We start from the raw sequence: 10,114 nt of genomic DNA, 5'->3' as shown, positions 1-10,114 counted from the left end.
CTGTGTCTGTGGATGGTCTTACAGGCTGCTCCTCAGGAATCATGGATAGCTTTGTTGGCCTAGCCTTTGTCCTGTGATGTGTGAGATGTATTGTTCTGCCGCTCTGCTGAGTGTAGAGACTCTGGGCTCCATTCTTCTCTGCTCCTTTCCTGTCTGAAAATAAGGTAGCAAAGGAAGATATTGAGCTATTTGGATACCTGTAGCCTGTAGAGCATTCCAAATTGTAAATCCACTGGAGGGAGCTTGTTGAGCGAAAGGGACAGGCAGAGTAGAAATAATCCCTTGAAGTACTAGATGGCTAATGTGTAGGTCTTCCCTAAAGATGTCTAGCTGTCTTTCAGCTACCTTTCTTTCTGAGCTTATTTGAGGAACCAACCCCATTGTCTTCATCTCTAAGACTAGGAGAAGTCAACTCATTTTATACACAGACACAGACACAGACACAGACACAGACACACAGACACACAAACACAAACATTTTTCTGGCCATACTGAGGTTTGAATTCCGGGCCTTGGGCTTGCTAGGCAGGTGCTCATCACTTGAGTATTACCCTCAGCCTTCTTTGCTTTGGATGAGTTATCTTTCAGATTGGGACTTTCTTGGGTGATCTTCTAACAATGCCTGCCATGGAGTGGGAATGATAGATGCTTATCAACATACCTAGATTTTTGTTGTTGTTGTTGAGATGGTGGGGTCTCACTAATTTTTCTTCCACCAGGGCTGGCCTCCAGTAATAATCCTCCCAATCTTGACCTTCTGAGTAGCTAGGATTGCGTGCATGGGCCAACACACCTGGCCCTACTATCTATAATATTAACACACACACACACACACACACACACACACACACACACACACACACACACACAAGCGGGCACAGATTTACCAAGCAAAATAGCAATAGAGACAGAAATCATAACAGCCAACACAATAATTACAGGATCGCCAGAGACACAATAACAACTCTTTCCCAATGTCTCCCACTATCCTGGTGGGGCTCCCTGGTTCTGGCCCATGGCCTGGACCCATGGCTACTGCGGTCCCTGCAGTAAGTGCTGGGCCTGCTCCCTGGCGGCTCCAGGGGCCCCCGCCTGGAGTCCTCGGTCCACACCCCATCATGGTGGTGGGAGCTTTAAATAAACACAGCCAGGGGAGAAGAGGAGCGAAATAAGAAGCCTGTGTTCTCAGACAGCACACAACAAGGCTCCTTGTGGCTACAGCCGGGAGCTCCCCTTCCAGCTGTCCCAAACATTTTCTCTTCCAAGAAAGCACTTTACAAATGATACCTCAGACAACAGTACCGGTTCTGAGTCATCAACCACAGAGTGCACTAAGCTGGGCCGAGCTGAGCTGTGCTGGACTGAGCTGAGCTGGAGGTTTGGGAAAGACTCCCCAGTGCTGGATGGAGGCAGGCGGCAGCCTGGAGGCTGGGACAGGATGTTCCTGTGGTCTCCAGGTGTGATCCTTTCTCTTCTTCTCAGAGAGGGCTTGCCGGTCGTGGACTTCTCAGCTGTGCCACTTGATGTGTGCCATTTGAGCTGTACACTCTCGTGCCCTTTCCTATTCCACATCTCTGTGTACTTTCATGTAGTTTACATTCACGGAAGATTGACTATGCATTCATACTGCACTGGACATCCTATCGGAGGCCGCAGAGAACCAGAGTGTGCTGCTACCCTCCTGAGAATGCAGGGCCTGGAATGGGAAGTTGTAACCAGGACTTAGGGTACATAGTTCATAGTTTCATGATGTCCCTGTCACAGATCCTTGATTGACCTTGAGCAAACTACGATTTTTTTTGAGATTTGCTTCATCTGTAAAATAGGGGATCATGGAAGATTGTGGCACCTTTTCCTAAACCCTGTTGAGTGTTCATGGAATGTATGTGCTAGTAAGTACTTACGTACCTTTGTTCACTAAGTAGAAGAGAGAGTTTTCCAGAGTTCTTGCAGCAGTCTGCTGGAAGAGATGGGGAGTGTGCTAAGACAAAGATGCACAAGGATAACTAATGTTATTATTGTTATTATTATGGTTGAAAATACGGGGGAAATTAAGTTGGAGTGTGGAAAACTCAATTTTACATCAGTAATGCCAGAATTTATAGTCAGTCCAGTGTGAAGACTTTTTCATTCACCGGACGCTAATATCTAAGTTGAGATGGAAATATGTGAAATAACCTTTGGAAGAAGGGAGATGAAAGGTTACTTTGGAATCCAAATAAAAGAACACCTCCCGTCAGAATATACAAACCCCAAATAGCATGCAATTCTAGGTGAGGGGTTTCTAATGCCCTGGTGGGGTGTTATGCAGCCTTTCATATCTAGTTTTTCTAGGTCCATTTTCCTGACTGTAAATGAACATAATTTCCTGTGCAATGAAGCTTAAAGGAGCTAATACAAATAAGTGCTTAGAATCAGGTTTAATACATAGTGCAGTAAGCACATAGAAACTGGTATCTATTATGGTTATGACTTGGGTTTTTATGCATGATTTTTCTCAAAGACATTATTTTCTGGACATAAGGCTTTTCCATCAAATAATCACTTACTCATTCATTTCATTCCTTTCTTATCCTCAATTCATTTCTTTTATTTTCTAAGGAATCCAAAATGATTAACACTTCCAGGCATGGTTATATACTTATGTAATCCTGGCACTCAAGAGGCCAGTTACAAGCAAGCAAGCAGACAAACACTACCATTGCAATGCTTATCATGAAGAAATTTGCAACCTAATGTTAACACTTTTTCAAGTATAAGTGAGAAAAAAAGGACAGTTGGACCAAGAGGTGTTCCTGTTGGTAAGATTTTAGAATGAGTGTTCAGTATCATTCATGCATCAAGATCACATGTTGGAAATCTACTAATTTGGAACTGATAGAATTGGAATAAAAATCTAAGGTAGAGTGGATAGAATCACCTTTGACTATTTTTAGAAAGAGGGTTTATTAAACAAATGAACAAAGAGCCAAGGAAACTGTTTTAAATGCTCTGTGATGATTCTTGTTTTACTTTTACTATAGAATGTTGCAGTTATTATTACTTAAACATTATTGCTTAAATTAGATATGAACTGCCAGAGGACGGAATGTAATTCATCCCATTTGTGCCTAACACTAGTAGGATGGGTGGCAACCTTCCCATTGTTCTTTGAACATTTTAGCAGAACACATTTCCATTGACCTCATTAAAGGCACAAATACCAGTGGTTATCTATCTGTTCATTTAGATGCCTAACTGACTTCATATGCATATATGAAAATAGAACAATGAAACTGTTAAAATTGTTTTAAGAAAGGAGGGGGAGGGGATAAAAGAGAATGATGTAAGGGTCGAGTTTGATTGTCTGCATTACATTGTGTGCGTATAGGGAAATGTCACAGAGGGACCCCTCCCTTGTATAAGTAATGTATGCTAATAAAAAAGCTTAATTAAAAAAAGATGCCAACCTGGCAAACTCTTTGCCACTCTCTGATTCCTATTGTTCCATAAAAGTACCAAAAGAACATTGAACATACTGAACAATCCAGAAGTTTTACTAACTTGGAATGGCCATACTAATTAGATTAAATTAGCATAATGCTAATAATATTTATTCTTTTAGGAAAGCTTTTATCAGAGAGAAAGAAAAATGGAAGAAAAAGCCAAGAATTCACTTACCTTTGGAGCCTGAGGGGTTAAGGAGGGGCTTCATCAGACATTTTTAAAATTAAAATTCCTTTGAAATAGTTTTATGAACCACTTGAGTCCCATTATGTATTTTTTTTTTTACATTAGAGCAGAACAAGTTTCTGAATATAAAATCAAACTGGATTTGCTCCTGAACAATGAAGGGAAAAACAGATGTGTTTTTTTTTCATTATTTTATGTGGGTTTAGTAGGAAAATACACTTTGAGTTAAAACATTTTTCACAAGCTCTGAAGACAAGGTGCTCTGTTCATCCCAGTAAGGTAGAGTGTGGAGCAACCCCAAAGTTGGTCTGGCTTCTATGGACATGAGGAGCTCAAGTCCAACCTACTCTCTATCCTCTCTTTCCATGCTTCTCTAACCTGTGATCCGTTCTATCCAGACACATCTATTTACAGATCTCAAACTGCAGCCTGGGACTCCAACCGCCCAGTGAATGCCTGTCTTCCCCTGTAGAATCTGACTCGAGGATTCTGTGTTCAGATAAAGCCTTGCCATCTTCTGTGAATAATTCCCATCCCTCCCCAGGGCTCACTTGCACACGGTTCCCCCACCCACACTTCCACTTAATGAATGGTTATTGAGCAATTACTCAGGCCTGTCACGGTGCTAAGGTCTTTCTAGGCGTCATCACCACAACCCTACGGGGGAGGTAGGCAACATGATTAGCCCCATTTCACAGGCAGAAAAACAGGTTTTGGATGGCTAATGAATTTTCTCCAAATTCATTATCAGATGGATAGGAAAGAGCAGAGCTAGGAAGCAGGCCCATTCCTAGCTGATTATAAAATGTGGGTTCTCACTCACAATGACACCTTCCACCAACACCCCGCCACAGTATACTTTCATTTCATTCCTTTGTTACTTAAGAGACTTTCTTTTATTTGGGTAATATTTTATATCTTTAGTTTGTAGTTTTCCACATTTCCTTTTTGTTACTAGAATAGTGTTAAAGAAGAAGTAACATTCACATGGACTGCTTCCACACAGATGATTTCCCAAGTGTTGAAGTTCATAATTAAGGCACCATTGAGCTTTTCTCTCTTTATAGAGTATTATGGAGCCAATGTTTGTGTCCCCTGAAAATTCATGGCTTCAGGCCCTAGCACCCAGTGTGATGGAGTTGGTGCTTGAGGACTTTGGGGTTAGGTTAGTGTTGGGAGTGAAGTCCCAGGAGGTCTTTGTCTATCAACTACAGAAGGGCACAGTGAGAAGGTAACTGCTTGCGAACTGGGAAGAATTCTTACTAAGACGGAATCATCACTTTTTATAGCAGTTAGAGTGAGTGGACTGATGTATAGAAGTAGAGTCATAGGCCACAGAACCATGCTCTGTTTCATGATGACAAGATGCACAATCGTGGTCTCGAAAGATTATATCACGGTAAATCACAATGACATTGGGATTCCTTCTCCATCTAGTCAGAATGGCTATTGTCAGGAAACAAACAGCCATGCTGGTGAAGCTGTGGGGAAAAAAGAACCCTTAAACATTGTGGAAATGTAAGGTTGGCCACTATGTGAATCTGTATGGACGGTCCTTAAAACAAACAAACAAAATACAAATACCACAGCCACCAAACATGATCCTGCTCTAACCACTTCTGGGCATGTATACAGAGGAATGTAGGTCAACATATAATAGAGATACCAGTACCTATGTTTATAGCTGCATAGGTCACAAGAGCTAAGCTTTAGAATTAGCTTAGATATACATAAATAGCTAGATTAAAAAAAAAGAAAATGTAATTCATCTTATTCAGCAATAAAGAATGAAACTGTCATTTGTGGAAAAATGGATACAACTGGAGATGATCATACTAAGTGAAATAAGTGAGACTCGTAAAGACAAATGTGTTTTCTTTCATATGCAGAGTCTTGTGGATCTAGACTAGGTTAGGTCAGAGAACAATTGAAGAGTATCTCAGTTGCTCACCTGAACATATTCCATTTCTATGCTGCATATGCTGTGGAGGCCAGCAGGTTGTCCTGTGGTTAGTAGGGTCACAAAAGGACAGAGTTCCATCTTGGTAAGCACTTACATACTTGGTACACAGTCACTGATGTTTCTACCTGGAAATGATTTATACTGCTTTATTGAGATTTCATTAAGACATGTGGAAAGTGCTACAACATCCTCAATCTTGGAAAGAAGAGCTAGAAAGAATTGATGAATAGCACCCAACCTCTCCCAGTGTCTGAACAAGCTAAAGTAGAAGTAGGTGGCAGATGTATCTTAATGCCATTTGCAGACATGACAGATAGATAGACAGACAGACAGACACAGACAGACAGACAGACAGACAGACAGACAGACAAACACACACACACACACACACACACACGCACGCACACACACACACAGGACTGTCATATGTTCTTCTCCTCAACATGCGTTCATTCCAGTTAGGGAAGGCAGAGCTTGCCTCCAGAACATATCCAGTGAAAACATCATTGAAAAATATGATCATCCAAAAGAATTTCCTGCTCTTAGATTGTGCCAAATGAGAGCAATTATATGGCTGTATGGTATCGCGAGAGACAAACTCTCCTTGTGTTTCTATCCAGGCTTGGCATGAACAAGCTTTATGGCCATTTTCATCTTCCCAACCATTCAAGAATTCTTATTCATAATCCACACTTCATAAAGTTTTATCAAGTGCCAACACTAAAACCCAATTTACTTATTTCCCTTGAAGTACCATTTTGTGTGTTTCCCCCCTCACTGTAGTTTGGGTTAAGAGCCCTTTAGGCTGATAAGAAAGCTTGTATTTTACAATTTGATTAACAAGTGCTCTTTCAATTATGCTCCTCTAGAACTGGAAACAAACTTGCTTTAGATAATTTCTGATGTTTCCTAGCTTGTCATAAAATTCTGAAGTGAACAGATTTGAGTTCCTTCCTTTCTCTCTCCCTCCCTCCCTTCTCTCCATTTCTCCTCCCTTTCCTGTTATCTTCCTCTCTTTTCCCCATCTATCATCTTTTCTCCTCATCTTCTTGCTACCTCCTTACCTTCTTTCTCCTCCTCTTTTTTTACCTTGTACTCTTCCTTCTTCCTTCCATCCTTCACTTCCTTCCATCTTCCCATTCTCCCTCCCTTTCTTCCTGTCTTTTTGTCCAGCATCCGTACCCCAGCTCCAAGTCCATCCTTTTTCTCACCAACTTATTGTCTCATTTCTAAGGTCAATGCCATTAGCATTATGCTATTGCCTTCGTGAAACATTGTATGTCCCTTCATATGTATATGTCCCTTATAGTGTCTGATATTTTCTCTTCAGTGCTCTCAGGAAAATGCATTTCTGTGACCATTTGTGTAATGTCTTTCTCAAACACTACTGCAAGCTCTGTGCAAGCAGGTGTCAGGATCCTCTTGTTCATCAGCATGGCTGTAGGTCCTATGACAGGTACTTAACAAATACGTTCCCCCTTATGTTTCAGTAAATCACTGGCTCTTTATGAGGCTGAGAAGTGAAGGTCAACTCTGGTAGGAATGAATGAACTGGAAACAGGGAACCACTGTCAAAATAAGGGCAGCAGTATCAGCAATAACTTACCCGCTACAACACACTGTCTTGCTTGCTGAACTGCTGATATTTCCAAGATAGTGCTTATGTGATTCTTTAGACTAATTTGAAGTTTATTGCTTTACATTCTGAAGTTTGAACTTGGTATGGATGGTGTGGTAGAAGAGGAACAAAGCGAGCAACATCTATTTTCTACCAGCTACGTAAGGTCCCTTCTGCTCTCCAGCATGTCTGATATGATAGACTGAAATACCATTTTCTTGGTAAAACAAACTCAGCCTTCTTTCTAAAAACACCTTTTGATACTTTATGAGTAGGGCTGGTGTATGTAACTGATCAAGACCAACATATGGCTTATTATGACATTTAGCTGATTAAAATAGTCTAGACATAAACTTGAGATTTCAGAAATGTTTAAGTTAGAAATATATTTTAATGTACAGTAGATGTCTACTTAGTTCCTAGGCCACCTGTATCCCTACAGGAATTACAGAGCAGGAAGTACTTTTGACTCAAGAAGTGTGTCTGAAAATTAAGGTTGTAAATTAACAACAGCTTGTCTATTAGATTATTTCAGCCATAAAGGACTCAGTCTGTTTCAAAATGCTCGTGATTTTTTTCAGTACGGTTCTGTGGCTCACTTTAATAAAGACTGATGCTGGGAAAGCCTCTGGCTTGAGGGCCTGCAAAAGCACAGTTTTAGAAAATCCCAGAGAATAAATAGTAGCTGCTAGTTAGGCTGTGGTAAAACACACCTGTGGAGAATGGAAAAGGAAAAGCCTGAGCCACCCATTGGCTTGGGACCCCTGGGCCCCACTCCCACTGGGAGTGGAGAAGAGTATGGCTTCTGGGCCATGCAGGGCTGGTTGGTCCCAGTGCCAGGAGGCCAGGTTCTCCTCTACCTCTGAGCCCTGGATGCAACAGCTACTCCTTCTGGCTTTGTTTTCCTGGTGTATAACTCATGAATAATGAGGCCTAATTAACACACCCGGTGGCTGTGAGGATTAATTGGCTAATGTTTGGGACACAGCACTTTGAAGTACAGTACATTATGATTAGTTGTTAGAGCCATTTTGAGGCTTGGTTTAGGTGGTGCTTTTTGATGAGCTTTTCTGTCTGTCTGACCCTTTGAGGTGCAAAGGAGGTGGTAAAGTCACAGAATGAAGAGTGATGTGGGTCTGTGGCCTCTGCTAGACACAGAAAGAGAGCTGGGAGGAGAAGCGAAGGAAGGAAATAGGAGCTGAAGGGGAGAAGGGACAAGAAGAGAAAAGAGCGGATGAGAAGAGAGAGAGAGAGAGAGAGAGAGAGAGAGAGAGAGAGAGAGAGAGAGAGAGAGAGAGAGAGAGAGAGAGAGAGTCAAGCAGCAAAAGTGGCTATTTCCACTTTTGGAAGGTGTTTGGGGGCCTAGCTTCCAGGTGGTCTGTGAGTTTGGGAAATCCTGGCATTGCCTGCGATAGAAGCAGGGCAGGACAGAATGTGGTATTTTCTCTTTCTTTCACAGCCAAACTACTGAGTTGGCAGAAAGATGTGGAGTTCATATTGACCTGAAGCCCATTCACTGTCTGTGCTTTGCCAGTTTCTCTCTCTCTTCCCCCTCTCTCTTTCTCTCTCTTTCTGTGAACTGCATTAACCTTATCTTTCTGAAGCATTCATAATCATGACATAGGCAAGGTGGTGGTTAGAATTTGATTATCTCCCCGGAGTATTTCATTCATCTCATGGTTTACCTCATGTTAGCAATGGAGAGATTTAGCTGAGCCCAGGAGTATGTATCAGTTAGCTTTTGCTGCATGACAAATCACCCTGAAACTGGCTTGAAACAGCAAACATTTAGTTTGCTCTCTGTTAACACTCCACCACTCCCCAGGTGACTTTGCTGATGCAGCCTGGGTCATGCTCAGCTCAGCTCAGCTCTATGTCTGTGAGCAGCTAGTGAGACTACCTTTATTATTATTATTATTATTATTATTATTAATATTGCTGGTCTGATGATGGGATGTCCTGGAGCCTTTCTTCTCAAGCTTCTTATTCTCTAGCTGGGTTAGTCCAGGCTGATTCCTGCAGTAGACGAGGTTCCAGAAGAGTGAAAGTCACAAAATCGCCTGAGGACTAGGGCCAGGATTGTCACCATCAAGTCCTACTCCACCAAAAAGCAGTGGGAGAAAGTTGACTCTGCTTCCTGGCCAAGCAGCTGCAGAGGACTGGGGACAATGGTTTCTTCACACTGCCACACCAAGGGACATTTCTGTTCCCACAGACCATCAACCGAAACTAGGGCTAGTAGGAGAAAAGCTTCTATTTGTTTTTCTTTTTTAGGTTCAGCTTTGAGAACCTGAGGTTCATATCCTGGCTACTATTTTGAATTCATTATGTGGCTTTCAATAAGCTTTTCAACTTTTCCGTTGATTTTCATGATTGGAGTAGGCTTCTTTTGTTTATATGTTACTAAGGAAACAATGAAGTAGTTAAGAATAAGAGTGTTGTAAAAAGTTTTACATATTTTACAAGGCTTGGTGAATAGTGGGCAGTTGGAAAAAATAATATGGAATACAATAATAACTTTTTAAAATATAATTATATTGTTATTATTAAGGTGTTGTACAGAGGGGTTAGTATTTCATAAGTCAGGAAATGAGTACAATTCTTTTTGGACAATGTCACTCCTTTACTTTCTTTATATGTCTCTCTCTCTATATATGTATTATTACAAAATTTTTGTATATATTAATATATATCTGCATAGTGTTACAAAGTTTTATGTATTAATACATTTTTTAGATATTTGAAACTATTCTGGCAAATACCGATTTTTATCCATAGAAGAAAGTTAGAAAAGGAATGTAAAGGGATGAAACTAAAGATCATCTTTCATTCCATCCCCAGAAGTAATAATGTATAGCAAT

This window comes from Dipodomys merriami, unplaced genomic scaffold, assembly GCF_024711535.1.
Source record: "Dipodomys merriami isolate MVZ:Mamm:240054 unplaced genomic scaffold, mDipMer1.0.p SCAF_4, whole genome shotgun sequence".
Lineage (NCBI taxonomy): Eukaryota > Metazoa > Chordata > Mammalia > Rodentia > Heteromyidae > Dipodomys > Dipodomys merriami.
The sequence above is the reverse complement of the archived record's forward strand: the minus strand, read 5'-3'. Positions refer to the sequence as shown.